The following is an 18,620-nucleotide window of genomic DNA, read 5'->3' as shown; positions in this document are numbered from 1 at the left end:
TAGGTAATAAAAGTGGCTCGAGTGGTTTCATAATGGTGATGAATTGGTGACGATTTTCACATGTCATGGTGGTTGTGTTGTAGGGTGGCAGTTTGCGATGTGTTACTTCGGTTTGAACAGAAAACCGTGAACAAAATTAATTAACATCAATTAGGAATGAAGGCAGGAAGGAAAAAAAATAGAGATGAAGACTCAGAAAGTAATGGTGGTTAAAGGTGATCAAGGTGATTCGGGTTTGATAAATGGTTCATCGAAGAAGAAGTAAAAAGAAATGTCTTTGGTTTTTCTTCTCTTTCTTTATAATTGTGTTAACAGAAGATGTACAAAGGTTAAGTGGTAATATTTCAAATTAATTGACTCCATTAACGTTTGTTGTATAGCTAAGATACGTCGACACCCAAATATTCCATCAGGTACTAAGAAAATAATAAAAAAAATAAAAGAGAATTTGATGGATGATAGCATTTGGATATATCTGTGTGGAATACGTTCTTGTAATAGATCTTTTAGAGACAAGAATCAATCTCCTACAGCTTTTGAAAAAGATATGAAACAAAATACGTAATTCTCCCATGTGTATGAATCAAGAAGGAAAAGGGTAAACACACAGCTGTCATTTGTTTGTTATTTAGCAATGGTGGGTGACAAAGGATTTCAAATTAAGAGAAAGAATCGAGTAAAAATAAATAAATTAAGAAGATAGGGATGTGTAACTAATATTGTACGCAATTGTGTAGTTGAGAGCAAATAAACAAGATTGATCACTATACCAAATTGATTCCTTAATCATCTGCCTTTAACATTTTCCTCTTTAATTAAAACTAATCAAATAATGAATATATTAATAATAATATTGATAATGATACAAAAATACTAATAATAATAATAATAATATTAGCATTAATAATAATGTTAATAATAATAATAATATCAACTAATACCTAATAATAATAAGTATACTGATAAGAGTAATAAAAGTGATGATAATAAAAATTTTAAATGAATTTAGAATTTCTTAGTAACAATAATAATAAATAATCATAATAATAATTTAAATTTATAGTTTTAATCATTCTTATAATAATATTTATATTTAACATCTTTATTTTGACATTCATAATCAATAATAGTAATAATTATAATATTAATATTGGTATTAATAGTAATAATGAAAGTAATAATAATTCTTTTCAAATTTGTAACTTGATTTAATATATTACAATTTATTACTATTTACCAATTATATAATATATTAAATTTTTTAATATTTATTACATATATATATTGATACTAACTGAAATGTCCCGTTCTTATTGATTAAAAACGTTCCATATTAATTGATTTCATTGCGAGGTTTTGACCTCTATATGAGACGTTTTTCAAAGACTGCATTCATTTTAAAACAAACCATAACCTTTATTTCATCAATAAAGGTTTAAAAAGCTTTACGTAGATTATCAAATAATGATAATCTAAAATATCCTGTTTACACACGACCATTACATAATGGTTTACAATACAAATATGTTACAACAAAATAAGTTTCTTGAATGCAGTTTTTACACAATATCATACAAGCATGGACTCCAAATCTCGTCCTTATTTAAGTATGCGACAGCGGAAGCTCTTAATAATCACCTGAGAATAAACATGCTTAAAACGTCAACAAAAATGTTGGTGAGTTATAGTCCCACTTTTAAAATCTAATATTTTTGGGATGAGAATACATGCAAGTTTTATAAATGATTTACAAAATAGACACAAGTACGTGAAACTACATTCTATGGTTGAATTATCGAAATCGAATATGCCCCTTTTTATTAAGTCTGGTAATCTAAGAATTAGGGAACAGACACCCTAATTGACGCGAATCCTAAAGATAGATCTATTGGGCCTAACAAACCCCATCCAAAGTACCGGATGCTTTAGTACTTCGAAATTTATATCATATCCGAAGGGTGTCCCGGAATGATAGGGATATTTTTATATATGCATCTTGTTAATGTCGGTTACTAGGTGTTCACCATATGATCCCCGTTCATATACAATATAAACGATTCACAATAGTTGATTACATCGCGAGGTAATTGACCTCTATATGATACATTTTACAAACATTGCATTCGTTTTTAAAAGACAAACTTTCTTTACATCGAAAGTTGACGGCAAGCATACTATTTCATAATACCTCCAACTATAATTGACTTAATAATAATCTTGATGAACTCGACGACTCGAATGCAACGTCTTTTGAAATATGTCATGAATGACTCCAAGTAATATCTCTAATATGAGCAAATGCACAGCGAAAGATTTCTTTCATACCTGAGAATAAACATGCTTTCAAGTGTCAACCAAAAGGTTGGTGAGTTCATAGGTTTATCATAAAACAATAAAATTCATCATTTTGATAGACCACAAGATTTAAATCCTGCATGGTACAAATGGGCCCGAATCCTATACCCACCTGTAATGTACATGCGATATCTTTTAAATACAGTACACATTTCTTGTGTACGAAATCATCTTTCATAAATCTTAGTAACCGTACACATATCTCGTGCACAAAAATAACATACACGTAACCTGTGTATAAAATCATTCTCTCGATACATAACATTCACTTTTCATTGCTTTCATAGCTTGGCTTGGTGAAATGTCCCGTTCTTATTGATTAAAAACGTTACATATTAATTGATTTCGTTGCGAGGTTTTGACCTCTATATGAGACGTTTTTCAAAGACTTCATTCATTTTAAAACAAACCATAACCTTTATTTCATCAATAAAGGTTTAAAAAGCTTTACGTAGATTATCAAATAATGATAATCTAAAATATCCTGTTTACACACGACCATTACATAATGGTTTACAATACAAATATGTTACAACAAAATAAGTTTCTTGAATGCAGTTTTTACACAATATCATACAAGCATGGACTCCAAATCTCGTCCTTATTTAAGTATGCAACAGTGGAAGCTCTTAATAATCACCTGAGAATAAACATGCTTAAAACGTCAACAAAAATGTTGGTGAGTTATAGGTTTAACCTATATATATCAAATCATAATAATAGACCACAAGATTTCATATTTCAATACACATCCCATACATAGAGATAAAAATCATTCATATGGTGAACACCTGGTAACCGACATTAACAAGATGCATATATAAGAATATCCCCATCATTCCGGGACACCCTTCGGATATGATATAAATTTCGAAGTACTAAAGCATCCGGTACTTTGGATGGGGTTTGTTAAGCCCAATAGATCTATCTTTAGGATTCGTGTCAATTAGGGTGTCTGTTCCCTAATTCTTAGATTACCAGACTTAATAAAAAGGGGCATATTCGATTTCGATAATTCAACCATAGAATGTAGTTTCACGTACTTGTGTCTATTTTGTAAATCATTTATAAAACCTGCATGTATTCTCATCCCAAAAATATTAGATTTTAAAAGTGGGACTATAACTCACTTTCACAGATTTTTACTTCGTCGGGAAGTAAGACTTGGCCACTGGTTGATTCACGAACCTATAACAATATATACATATATATCAAAGTATGTTCAAAATATATTTACAATACTTTTAATATATTTTGATATTTTAAGTTTATTAAGTCAGCTGTCCTCGTTAGTAACCTACAACTAGTTGCCCTCAGTTAGATGTACAGAAATAAATCGATAAATATTATCTTGAATCAATCCACGACCCAGTGTATACGTATTTCAGTATTGATCACAACTCAAACTATATATATTTTGGAATCAACCTCAACCCTGTATAGCTAACTCCAACATTCACATATAGAGTGTCTATGGTTGTTCCGAAATATATATAGATGTGTCGACATGATAGGTCGAAACATTGTATACGTGTCTATGGTATCTCAAGATTACATAATATACAATACAAGTTGATTATGTTATGGTTGGAATAGATTTGTTACCAATTTTCACGTAGCTAAAATGAGAAAAATTATCCAATCTTGTTTTACCCATAACTTCTTCATTTTAAATCCGTTTTGAGTGAATTAAATTGCTATGGTTTCATATTGAACTCTATTTTATGAATCTAAACAGAAAAAGTATAGGTTTATAGTCAGAAAAATAAGTTACAAGTCGTTTTTGTAAAGGTAGTCATTTCAGTCGAAAGAACGACGTCTAGATGACCATTTTAGAAAACATACTTCCACTTTGAGTTTAACCATAATTTTTGGATATAGTTTCATGTTCATAATAAAAATCATTTTCTCAGAATAACAACTTTTAAATCAAAGTTTATCATAGTTTTTAATTAACTAACCCAAAACAGCCCGCGGTGTTACTACGACGGCGTAAATCTGGTTTTACGGTGTTTTTCGTGTTTCCAGGTTTTAAATCATTAAGTTAGCATATCATATAGATATAGAACATGTGTTTAGTTGATTTTAAAAGTCAAGTTAGAAGGATTAACTTTTGTTTGCGAACAAGTTTAGAATTAACTAAACTATGTTCTAGTGATTACAAGTTTAAACCTTCGAATAAGATAGATTTATATGTATGAATCGAATGATGTTATGAACATCATTACTACCTTAAGTTCCTTGGATAAACCTACTGGAAAAGATAAAAATGGATCTAGCTTCAACGGATCCTTGGATGGCTCGAAGTTCTTGAAGCAGAATCATGACACGAAAACAAGTTCAAGTAAGATCATCACTTGAAATAAGATTGTTATAGTTATAGAAATTGAAACAAAGTTTGAATATGATTATTACCTTATATTAGAATGATAACCTACTGTAAGAAACAAAGATTTCTTGAGGTTGGATGATCACCTTACAAGATTGGAAGTGAGCTAGCAAACTTGAAAGTATTCTTGATTTTATGTAACTAGAACTTGTAAAATATATGAAGAACACTTAGAACTTGAAGATAGAACTTGAGAGAGATCAATTAGATGAATAAAATTGAAGAATGAAAGTGTTTGTAGGTGTTTTTGGTCGTTGGTGTATGGATTAGATATAATGGATATGTAATTTTGTTTTCATGTAAATATGTCATGAATGATTACTCATATTTTTGTAATTTTATGAGATATTTCATGCTAGTTGCCAAATGATGGTTCCCACATGTGTTAGGTGACTCACATGGGCTGCTAAGAGCAGATCATTGGAGTGTATATACCAATAGTATATACATCTAAAAGCTGTGTATTGTACGGGTACGAATACGGGTGCATACGAGTAGAATTATTGATGAAACTGAACGAGGATGTATTTGTAAGCATTTTTGTTAAGTAGAAGTATTTTGATAAGTGTATTGAAGTCTTTAAAAAGTGTATAAATACATATTAAAACACTACATGTATATACATTTTAACTGAGTCGTTAAGTCATCGTTAGTCGTTACATGTAAGTGTTGTTTTGAAACCTTTAGGTTAACGATCTTGTTAAATGTTGTTAACCCAATGTTTATAATATCAAATGAGATTTTAAATTATTATATTATCATGATATTATCATGTATGAATATCTCTTAATATGATATATATATACATTAAATGTCTTTACAACGATAATCGTTACATATATGTCTCGTTTAAAAATTATTAAGTTAGTAGTCTTGTTTTTACATATGTAGTTCATTGTTAATATACTTAATGATATGTTTACTTATCATAGTATCATGTTAACTATATATATATCCATATATATGTCATCATATAGTTTTTACAAGTTTTAACGTTCGTGAATCACCGGTCAACTTGGGTGGTCAATTGTCTATATGAAACATATTTTAATTAATCAAGTCTTAACAAGTTTGATTGCTTAACATGTTGGAAACATTTAATCATGTAAATATCAATCTCAATTAATATATATAAACATGGAAAAGTTCGGGTCACTACAGTACCTACCCGTTAAATAAATTTCGTCCCGAAATTTTAAGCTGTTGAAGGTGTTGACGAATCTTCTGGAAATAGATGCGGGTATTTCTTCTTCATCTGATCTTCATGCTCCCAGGTGAACTCGGGTCCTCTACGAGCATTCCATCGAACCTTAACAATTGGTATCTTGTTTTGCTTAAGTCTTTTAACCTCACGATCCATTATTTCGACGGGTTCTTCGATGAATTGGAGTTTTTCGTTGATTTGGATTTCATCTAACGGAATAGTGAGATCTTCTTTAGCAAAACATTTCTTCAAATTCGAGACGTGGAAAGTGTTATGTACAGCCGCGAGTTGTTGAGGTAACTCAATTCGGTAAGCTACTGGTCCGACACGATCAATAATCTTAAATGGTCCAATATACCTTGGATTTAATTTCCCTCGTTTACCAAATCGAACAACGCCTTTCCAAGGTGCAACTTTAAGCATGACCATCTCTCCAATTTCAAATTCTATATCTTTTCTTTTAATGTCAGCGTAGCTCTTTTGTCGACTTTGGGCGGTTTTCAACCGTTGTTGAATTTGGATGATCTTCTCGGTAGTTTCTTGTATAATCTCCGGACCCGTAATCTGTCTATCCCCCACTTCACTCCAACAAATCAGAGACCTGCACTTTCTACCATAAAGTGCTTCAAAAGGCGCCATCTCAATGCTTGAATGGTAGCTGTTGTTGTAGGAAAATTCTGCAAACGGTAGATGTCGATCCCAACTGTTTCCGAAATCAATAACACATGCTCGAAGCATGTCTTCAAGCGTTTGTATCGTCCTTTCGCTCTGCCCATCAGTTTGTGGATGATAGGCAGTACTCATGTCTAGACGAGTTCCTAATGCTTGCTGTAATGTCTGCCAGAATCTTGAAATAAATCTGCCATCCCTATCAGAGATAATAGAGATTGGTATTCCATGTCTGGAGACGACTTCCTTCAAATACAGTCGTGCTAACTTCTCCATCTTGTCATCTTCTCTTATTGGCAGGAAGTGTGCTGATTTGGTGAGACGATCAACTATTACCCAAATAGTATCAAAACCACTTGCAGTCCTTGGCAATTTAGTGATGAAATCCATGATAATGTTTTCCCATTTCCATTCTGGGATTTCGGGTTTTTGAAGTAGACCTGATGGTTTCTGATGCTCAGCTTTGACCTTAGAACACGTCAAACATTCTCCTACATATTTAGCAACATCGGCTTTCATACCCGGCCACCAAAAATGTTTCTTGAGATCCTTGTACATCTTCCTCGTTCCAGGATGTATTGAGTATCTGGTTTTATGAGCTTCTCTAAGTACCATTTCTCTCATATCTCCAAATTTTGGTACCCAAATCCTTTCAGCCCTATACCAGGTTCCGTTTTCCCGAATATTAAGATACTTCTCCGATCCCTTGGGTATTTCATCCTTTAAATTTCCCTCTTTTAAAACTCCTTGTTGCGCCTCCTTTATTTGAGTAGTAAGGTTATTATGAATCATTATATTCATAGATTTTACTCGAATGGGTTCTCTGTCCTTCCTGCTCAAGGCATCGGCTACCACATTTGCCTTCCCCGGGTGATAACGAATCTCAAAGTCGTAATCATTCAACAATTCAATCCACCTACGCTGCCTCATATTCAGTTGTTTCTGATTAAATATGTGTTGAAGACTTTTGTGGTCGGTATATATAATACTTTTGACCCCATATAAGTAGTGCCACCAAGTCTTTAATGCAAAAACAACCGTGCCTAATTCCAAATCATGCGTCGTATAATTTTGCTCGTGAATCTTCAATTGTCTAGACGCATAAGCAATCACCTTCGTTCGTTGCATTAATACACAACCGAGACCTTGCTTTGATGCGTCACAATAAATCACAAAATCATCATTCCGTTCAGGCAATGACAATATAGGTGCCGTAGTTAGCTTTTTATTCAATAACTGAAACGCTTTCTCTTGTTCATCATTCCATTCAAATTTCTTCCCTTTATGTGTTAATGCAGTCAAGGGTTTTGCTATTCTGGAAAAGTCTTGGATGAACCTTCTGTAGTAACCAGCTAGTCCTAAAAACTGGCGTATGTGTTTCGGAGTTTTTGGGGTTTCCCACTTTTCAACAGTTTCTATCTTTGCCGGATCCACCTTAATACCTTCTTTGTTCACTATGTGACCGAGGAATTGAACTTCTTCCAACCAAAATGCACACTTTGAAAACTTAGCGTACAATTCTTCCTTCCTCAATACTTCTAACACCTTTCTCAAATGTTCACCGTGTTCTTGGTCATTCTTTGAGTAAATAAGTATGTCATCAATGAAAACAATGACAAACTTGTCAAGGTATGGTCCACACACTCGGTTCATAAGGTCCATGAACACAGCTGGTGCATTAGTTAAACCAAACGGCATGACCATAAACTTGTAATGACCGTAACGTGTTCTGAAAGCAGTCTTTGGAATATCATCTTCTTTCACCCGCATTTGATGATACCCGGAACGTAAGTCAATCTTTGAATAAACAGACGAGCCTTGTAGTTGATCAAATAAGTCGTCGATTCTCGGTAGTGGGTAGCGGTTCTTGATGGTAAGTTTGTTCAACTCTCGGTAGTCGATACACAACCTGAATGTACCATCTTTCTTCTTGACAAACAAAACAGGAGCTCCCCACGGTGATGTACTTGGTCGAATGAAACCACGCTCTAAAAGTTCTTGTAATTGGCTTTGCAGTTCTTTCATCTCGCTGGGTGCGAGTCTTTAAGGAGCACGAGCTATTGGTGCAGCTCCTGGTACAAGATCTATTTGAAATTCAACGGATCGATGTGGGGGTAATCCCGGTAATTCTTTCGGAAATACATCGGGAAATTCTTTTGCGACGGGAACATCACTGATGCTCTTTTCTTCAGTTTGTACTTTCTCGACGTGTGCTAGAACAGCATAGCAACCTTTTCTTATTAGTTTTTGTGCCTTCAAATTACTAATAAGATGTAGCTTCGTGTTGCCCTTTTCTCCGTACACCATTAAGGGTTTTCCTTTTTCTCGTATAATGCGAATTGCATTTTTGTAACAAACGATCTCTGCTTTCACTTCTTTCAACCAGTCCATACCGATTATCACATCAAAACTCCCTAACTCTACTGGTATCAAATCAATCTTAAATGTTTCGCTAACCAGTTTAATTTCTCGATTCCGACATATATTATCTGCTGAAATTAATTTACCATTTGCTAATTCGAGTAAAAATTTACTATCCAAAGGTGTCAATGGACAACTTAATTTAGCACAAAAATCTCTACTCATATAGCTTCTATCCGCACCCGAATCAAATAAAACGTAAGCAGATTTATTGTCAATAAGAAACGTACCCGTAACAAGCTCCGGGTCTTCTTGTCCTCTGCCGCATTAATATTGAAAACTCTTCCGCGGCCTTGTCCATTCGTGTTCTCCTGGTTCGGCCAATTTCTAATAATGTGGCCCGGTTTTCCACATTTATAACAAACTACATTGGCATAACTTGCTCCGACACTACTTGCTCCGCCATTACTCATTCCGACACCATTTGTTCCTTTCGTTCTGTTAACCCCTGGTCCATAGACCTCACACTTCACCGCGCTATGACCATTTCTTTTACACTTGTTGCAAAATTTGGTGCAGAATCCCGAGTGATACTTTTCACACCTTTGGCATAGCTGCTTCTGATTGTTGTTGTTGTTGCGGTTGTTATTGTTGTTGGGATGATTGTTGTAGTTGCTGTTGTTGTTGTTGTTGTTGTTGTTGTTGTTGTTGTTGTTGTTGTTGTTGTTGTTGTTGTTGTTGTTGTTGGGCCGTTTGTTGTAGTTGCGATTGATGTTGCGATTGTTGGGATAATTGTTGCGATTATTGTTGTAATTGCTGTTGTTGTTGTATTGGTGATTCTTATCACCGTTTTCCTCCCACTTTCTTTTGACTTGCTTCACATTGGCCTCTTCAGCAGTCTGTTCTTTAATTCTTTCTTCAATCTGGTTCACTAGTTTGTGAGCCATTCTACATGCCTGTTGTATGGAGGCGGGCTCGTGTGAACTTATATCTTCTTGGATTCTTTCCGGTAATCCTTTCACAAATGCGTCGATCTTCTCTTCCTCATCTTCGAATGCTCCCGGACACAATAGGCACAATTCTGTGAATCGTCTTTCTTACGTGGTAATATCAAATCCTTGGGTTCGTAACCCTCTAAGTTCTGTCTTGAGCTTATTGACCTCGGTTCTGGGACGGTACTTCTCGTTCATCAAGTGCTTGAATGCTGACCACGGTAGTGCGTACGCATCGTCTTGTCCCACTTGCTCTAGATAGGTATTCCACCATGTTAACGCAGAACCTGTGAAGGTATACGTAGCGTACTTTACTTTGTCCTCTTCAGTACACTTACTTATGGCAAACACCGATTCGACCTTCTCGGTCCACCGTTTCAATCCGATCGGTCCTTCGGTTCCATCAAATTCCAAAGGTTTGCAGGCAGTGAATTCTTTGTAGGTGCATCCTACACGATTTCCTGTACTGCTAGATCCAAGGTTATTGTTGGTATGTAGCGCAGCCTGTACTGCGGCAATGTTTGAAGCTAGAAAAGTACGGAATTCCTCTTCATTCATATTCACGGTGTGTCGAGTAGTCGGTGCCATTTCCTTCAAAATAGTCAAATGAAACAAGTTAATCATACAGAATATTAAGAGTAGTTAATAGTATTTCGTAGCATAATATGAACTCATTTATAAAAGCTTTTTCTTCATATTAGCGTTTTATAAGTTTAAATTCGGGTAGTACCTACCCGTTAAGTTCATACTTAGTAGCTAATATACAATTCAACTACTACAATTCTATATGAAAAACTGATTATAATAATATTTCGCGTTCAAACTTTTACACAATATTTTACAAACTTACAATACCGCTTATTTTACATATAGCATGAAATATAGCACACAATAAATTTGATACAAGATGGTTGTGAAGATAATTCTAGCTAGTACACAAGTCGTTCAGCAAATGCAATAAAGACACGTAATTCATACGTCCAAAAACAAGTCATGCATTCTGGTTTTACTAGGATTACTTCCCATCCTTGGTCTTGTGGAACATAACCATTATGGCCGTTGATAAGACAGCGTGTTGTAACGTCGTCAAAGGGACGAGGGTTACGTAATGTCCAACAGTCCCGTAACAATCTAAAAACCTCATTTCTTACCCCACTTACCGACTCCGTCACTTGTGGGAACGTTTTGTTTAATAGTTGTAGGCCGATGTTCTTGTTCTCACTTTGGTGAGAAGCGAACATTACTAATTCGTAAGCATAACATGCTTCTTTATGTTGCATGTTAGCCGCTTTTTCTAAATCACGAAGTCCAATATTCGGATATATTGAGTCAAAATAATTTCTTAACCCATTGCGTAAAATAGCATTTGGGTTCCCCGCAATATATGCGTCAAAGTAAACACATCGTAACTTATGGATTTCCCAATGTGATATCCCCCATCTTTCGAACGAAAGCCTTTTATAAACCAAGGAATTCTTGGAACATTCTTCGAATGTCTTACAAACTGATCTCGCCTTAAATAGTTGTGCCGAAGAATTCTGACCGACTCTAGACAAGATTTCATCAATCATGTTGAAATGTCCCGTTCTTATTGATTAAAAACGTTCCATATTAATTGATTTCGTTGCGAGGTTTTGACCTCTATATGAGACGTTTTTCAAAGACTGCGTTCATTTTTAAAACAAACCATAACCTTTATTTCATAAATAAAGGTTTAAAAAGCTTTACGTAGATTATCAAATAATGATAATCTAAAATATCCTGTTTACACACGACCATTACATAATGGTTTACAATACAAATATGTTACATCGAAATCAGTTTCTTGAATGCAGTTTCTACACAATATCATACAAACATGGACTCCAAATCTTGTCCTTATTTTAGTATGCAACAGCGGAAGCTCTTAATATTCACCTGAGAATAAACATGCTTTAAACGTCAACAAAAATGTTGGTGAGTTATAGGTTTAACCTATATATATCAAATCGTAACAATAGACCACAAGATTTCATATTTCAATACACATCCCATACATAGAGATAAAAATCATTCATATGGTGAACACCTGGTAACCGACAATAACAAGATGCATATATAAGAATATCCCCATCATTCCGGGACACCCTTCGGATATGATATAAATTTCGAAGTACTAAAGCATCCGGTACTTTGGATGGGGTTTGTTAGGCCCAATAGATCTATCTTTAGGATTCGCGTCAATTAGGGTGTCTGTTCCCTAATTCTTAGATTACCAGACTTAATAAAAAGGGGCATATTCGATTTCGATAATTCAACCATAGAATGTAGTTTCACGTACTTGTGTCTATTTTGTAAATCATTTATAAAACCTGCATGTATTCTCATCCCAAAAATATTAGATTTTAAAAGTGGGACTATAACTCACTTTCACAGATTTTTACTTCGTCGGGAAGTAAGACTTGGCCACTGTTGATTCACGAACCTATAACAATATATACATATATATTAAAGTATGTTCAAAATATATTTACAACACTTTTAATATATTTTGATGTTTTAAGTTTATTAAGTCAGCTGTCCTCGTTAGTAACCTATAACTAGTTGTCCACAGTTAGATGTACAGAAATAAATCGATAAATATTATCTTGAATCAATCCACGACCCAGTGTATACGTATCTCAGTATTGATCACAACTCAAACTATATATATTTTGGAATCAACCTCAACCCTGTATAGCTAACTCCAACATTCACATATAGAGTGTCTATGGTTGTTCCGAAATATATATAGATGTGTCGACATGATAGGTCGAAACATTGTATACGTGTCTATGGTATCTCAAGATTACATAATATACAATACAAGTTGATTAAGTTATGGTTGGAATAGATTTGTTACCAATTTTCACGTAGCTAAAATGAGAAAAATTATCCAATCTTGTTTTACCCATAACTTCTTCATTTTAAATCCGTTTTGAGTGAATCAAATTGCTATGATTTCATATTGAACTCTATTTTATGAATCTAAAAAGAAAAAGTATAGGTTTATAGTCAGAAAAATAAGTTACAAGTCGTTTTTGTAAAGGTAGTCATTTCAGTCGAAAGAACGACGTCTAGATGACCATTTTAGAAAACATACTTCCACTTTGAGTTTAACCATAATTTTTGGATATAGTTTCATGTTCATAATAAAAATCATTTTCTCAGAATAGCAACTTTTAAATCAAAGTTTATCATAGTTTTTAATTAACTAACCCAAAACAGCCCGCGGTGTTACTACGACGGCGTAAATCCGGTTTTACGGTGTTTTTCGTGTTTCCAGGTTTTAAATCATTAAGTTAGCATATCATATAGATATAGAACATGTGTTTAGTTGATTTTAAAAGTCAAGTTAGAAGGATTAACTTTTGTTTGCGAACAAGTTTAGAATTAACTAAACTATGTTCTAGTGATTACAAGTTTAAACCTTCGAATAAGATAGCTTTATATGTATGAATCGAATGATGTTATGAACATCATTACTACCTTAAGTTCCTTGGATAAACCTACTGGAAAAGAGAAAAATGGATCTAACTTCAACGGATCCTTGGATGGCTCGAAGTTCTTGAAGCAGAATCATGACACGAAAACAAGTTCAAGTAAGATCATCACTTGAAATAAGATTGTTATAGTTATAGAAATTGAACCAAAGTTTGAATATGATTATTACCTTGTATTAGAATGATAACCTACTGTAAGAAACAAAGATTTCTTGAGGTTGGATGATCACCTTACAAGATTGGAAGTGAGCTAGAAAACTTGAAAGTATTCTTGATTTTATGAAACTAGAACTTTTGAAATTTATGAAGAACACTTAGAACTTGAAGATAGAAATTGAGAGAGATCAATTAGATGAAGAAAATTGAAGAATGAAAGTGTTTGTAGGTGTTTTTGGTCGTTGGTGTATGGATTAGATATAAAGGATATGTAATTTTGTTTTCATGTAAATAAGTCATGAATGATTACTCATATTTTTGTAATTTTATGAGATATTTCATGCTAGTTGCCAAATGATGGTTCCCACATGTGTTAGGTGACTCACATGGGCTGCTAAGAGCTGATCATTGGAGTGTATATACCAATAGTACATACATCTAAAAGCTGTGTATTGTACGAGTACGAATACGGGTGCATACGAGTAGAATTGTTGATGAAACTGAACGAGGATGTAATTGTAAGCATTTTTGTTAAGTAGAAGTATTTTGATAAGTGTATTGAAGTCTTTCAAAAGTGTATAAATACATATTAAAACACTACATGTATATACATTTTAACTGAGTCGTTAAGTCATCGTTAGTCGTTACATGTAAGTGTTGTTTTGAAACCTTTAGGTTAACGATCTTGTTAAATGTTGTTAACCCAATGTTTATAATATCAAATGAGATTTTAAATTATTATATTATCATGATATTATCATGTATGAATATCTCTTAATATGATATATATACATTAAATGTCTTTACAACGATAATCGTTACATATATGTCTCGTTCAAAAATCATTAAGTTAGTAGTCTTGATTTTACATATGTAGTTCATTGTTAATATACTTTATGATATGTTTTCTTATCATAGTATCATGTTAACTATATATATATATATATATATATATCCATATATATGTCATCATATAGTTTTTACAAGTTTTAACGTTCGTGAATCACCGATCAACTTGGGTGGTCAATTGTCTATATGAAACATATTTCAATTAATCAAGTCTTAACAAGTTTGATTGCTTAACATGTTGGAAACATTTAATCATGTAAATATCAATCTCAATTAATATATATAAACATGGAAAAGTTCGGGTCACTACAGTACCTACTCGTTAAATAAATTTCGTCCCGAAATTTTAAGCTGTTGAAGGTGTTGACGAATCTTCTGGAAATAGATGCGAGTATTTCTTCTTCATCTGATCTTCACGCTCCCAGGTGAACTCGGGTCCTCTACGAGCATTCCATCGAACCTTAACAATTGGTATCTTGTTTTGCTTAAGTCTTTTAACCTCACGATCCATTATTTCGACGGGTTCTTCGATGAATTGAAGTTTTTCGTTGATTTGGATTTCATCTAACGGAATAGTAAGATCTTCTTTAGCAAAACATTTCTTTAAATTCGAGACGTGGAAAGTGTTATGTACTGCCGCGAGTTGTTGAGGTAACTCTAGTCGGTAAGCTACTGGTCCGACACGATCAATAATCTTGAATGGTCCAATATACCTTGGATTTAATTTCCCTCGTTTACCAAATCGAACAACGCCTTTCCAAGGTGCAACTTTAAGCATGACCATCTCTCCAATTTCAAATTCTATATCTTTTCTTTTAATGTCAGCGTAGCTCTTTTGTCGACTTTGGGCGGTTTTCAACCGTTGTTGAATTTGGATGATCTTCTCGGTAGTTTCTTGTATAATCTCCGGACCCGTAATCTGTCTATCCCCCACTTCACTCCAACAAATCGGAGACCTGCACTTTCTACCATAAAGTGCTTCAAACGGCGCCATCTCAATGCTTGAATGGTAGCTGTTGTTGTAGGAAAATTCTGCTAACGGTAGATGTCGATCCCAACTGTTTCCGAAATCAATAACACATGCTCGTAGCATGTCTTCAAGCGTTTGTATCGTCCTTTCGCTCTGCCCATCAGTTTGTGGATGATAGGCAGTACTCATGTCTAGACGATTTCCTAATGCTTGCTGTAATGTCTGCCAGAATCTTGAAATAAATCTGCCATCCCTATCAGAGATAATAGAGATTGGTATTCCATGTCTGGAGATGACTTCCTTCAAATACAGTCGTGCTAACTTCTCCATCTTGTCATCTTCTCTTATTGGTAGGAAGTGTGCTGATTTGGTGAGACGATCAACTATTACCCAAATAGTATCAAAACCACTTGCAGTCCTTGGCAATTTAGTGATGAAATCCATGGTAATGTTTTCCCATTTCCATTCCGGGATTTCGGGTTGTTGAAGTAGACCTGATGGTTTCTGATGCTCAGCTTTGACCTTAGAACACGTCAAACATTCTCCTACGTATTTAGCAACATCGGCTTTCATACCCGGCCACCAAAAATGTTTCTTGAGATCCTTGTACATCTTCCCCGTTCCAGGATGTATTGAGTATCTGGTTTTATGAGCTTCTCTAAGTACCATTTCTCTCATATCTCCAAATTTTGGTACCCAAATCCTTTCAGCCCTATACCGGGTTCCGTCTTCCCGAATATTAAGATGCTTCTCCGATCCTTTGGGTATTTCATCCTTTAAATTTCCCTCTTTTAAAACTCCTTGTTGCGCCTCCTTTATTTGAGTAGTAATGTTATTATGAATCATTATATTCATAGATTTTACTCGAATGGGTTCTCTGTCCTTCCTGCTCAAGGCATCGGCTACCACATTTGCCTTCCCCGGGTGGTAACGAATCTCAAAGTCGTAATCATTCAATAATTCAATCCACCTACGCTGCCTCATATTCAGTTGTTTCTGATTAAATATGTGTTGAAGACTTTTGTGGTCGGTATATATAATACTTTTGACCCCATATAAGTAGTGCCTCCAAGTCTTTAATGCAAAAACAACCGCGCCTAATTCCAAATCATGCGTCGTATAATTTTGTTCGTGAATCTTCAATTGTCTAGATGCATAAGCAATCACCTTCGTTCGTTGCATTAATACACAACCGAGACCTTGCTTTGATGCATCACAATAAATCACAAAATCATCATTCCCTTCAGGCAATGACAATATAGGTGCCGTAGTTAGCTTTTTCTTCAATAACTGAAACGCTTTCTCTTGTTCATCATTCCATTCAAATTTCTTCCCTTTATGCGTTAATGCAGTTAAGGGTTTTGCTATTCTGGAAAAGTCTTGGATGAACCTTCTGTAGTAACCAGCTAGTCCTAAAAACTGGCGTATGTGTTTCGGAGTTTTCGGGGTTTCCCACTTTTCAACAGTTTCTATCTTTGCCGGATCCACCTTAATACCTTCTTTGTTCACTATGTGACCGAGGAATTGAACTTCTTCCAACCAAAATGCACACTTCGAAAATTTAGCGTACAATTCTTCCTTCCTCAATACTTCTAACACCTTTCTCAAATGTTCACCGTGTTCTTGGTCATTCTTTGAGTAAATAAGTATGTCATCAATGAAACCAATGACAAACTTGTCAAGGTATGGTCCACACACTCGGTTCATAAGGTCCATGAACACAGCTGGTGCATTAGTTAAACCAAACGGCATGACCATAAACTCGTAATGACCGTAACGTGTTCTGAAAGCAGTCTTTGGAATATCATCTTCTTTCACCCGCATTTGATGATACCCGGAACGTAAGTCAATCTTTGAATAAACAGACGAGCCTTGTAGTTGATCAAATAAGTCGTCGATTATCGATAGTGGGTAGCGGTTCTTGATGGTAATTTTGTTCAACTCTCGGTAGTCGATACACAACCTGAATGTACCATCTTTCTTCTTGACAAACAAAACAGGAGCTCCCCACGGTGACGTGCTTGGTCGAATGAAACCATGCTCTAAAAGTTCTTGTAATTGGCTTTGCAGTTCTTTCATCTCGCTGGGTGCGAGTCTGTAAGGAGCACGAGCTATTGGTGCAGCTCCTGGTACAAGATCTATTTGAAATTCAATGGATCGATGTGGGGGTAATCCCGGTAATTCTTTCGGAAATACATCGGGAAATTCTTTTGCGACGGGAACATCATTGATGCTCTTTTCTTCAGTTTGTACTTTCTCGACGTGTGCTAGAACAGCATAGCAACCTTTTCTTATTAGTTTTTGTGCCTTCAAATTACTAATAAGATGTAGCTTCGTGTTGCCCTTTTCTCCGTACACCATTAAGGGTTTTCCTTTTTCTCGTATAATGCGAATTGCATTTTTGTAACAAACGATCTCTGCTTTCACTTCTTTCAACCAGTTCATACCGATTATCACATCAAAACTCCCTAACTCTACTGGTATCAAATCAATCTTAAATGTTTCGCTAACCAGTTTAATTTCTCGATTCCGACATATATTATCTGCTGAAATTAATTTACCATTTGCTAATTCGAGTAAAAATTTACTATCCAAAGGCGTCAATGGACAACTTAATTTAGCACAAAAATCTCTACTCATATAGCTTCTATCCGCACCCGAATCAAATAAAACGTAAGCAGATTTATTGTCAATAAGAAACGTACCCGTAACAAGCTCCGGGTCTTCCTGTGCCTCTACCGCATTAATATTGAAAACTCTTCCACGGCCTTGTCCATTCGTGTTCTCCTGGTTCGGGCAATTTCTAATAATGTGGCCTGGTTTTCCACATTTATAACAAACTACATTGGCATAACTTGCTCCGACACTACTTGCTCCGCCATTACTCGTTCCGACACCATTTGTTCCTTTCGTTCTATTAACCCCTGGTCCGTAGACCTCACACTTCGCCGCGCTATGACCATTTCTTTTACACTTGTTGCAAAATTTGGTGCAGAACCCCGAGTGATTCTTTTCACACCTTTGGCATAGCTGCTTCTGATTGTTGTTGTTGTTGCGGTTATTATTGTTGTTGGGATGATTGTTGTAGTTGCTGTTATTGTTGTTGTTGTTGTTGTTGGGCCGTTTGTTGTAGTTGCGATTGATGTTGCGATTG

Source organism: Rutidosis leptorrhynchoides, chromosome 3 (assembly GCF_046630445.1).
Source record: "Rutidosis leptorrhynchoides isolate AG116_Rl617_1_P2 chromosome 3, CSIRO_AGI_Rlap_v1, whole genome shotgun sequence".
Lineage (NCBI taxonomy): Eukaryota > Viridiplantae > Streptophyta > Magnoliopsida > Asterales > Asteraceae > Rutidosis > Rutidosis leptorrhynchoides.
This window is presented reverse-complemented; position numbering follows the sequence as displayed.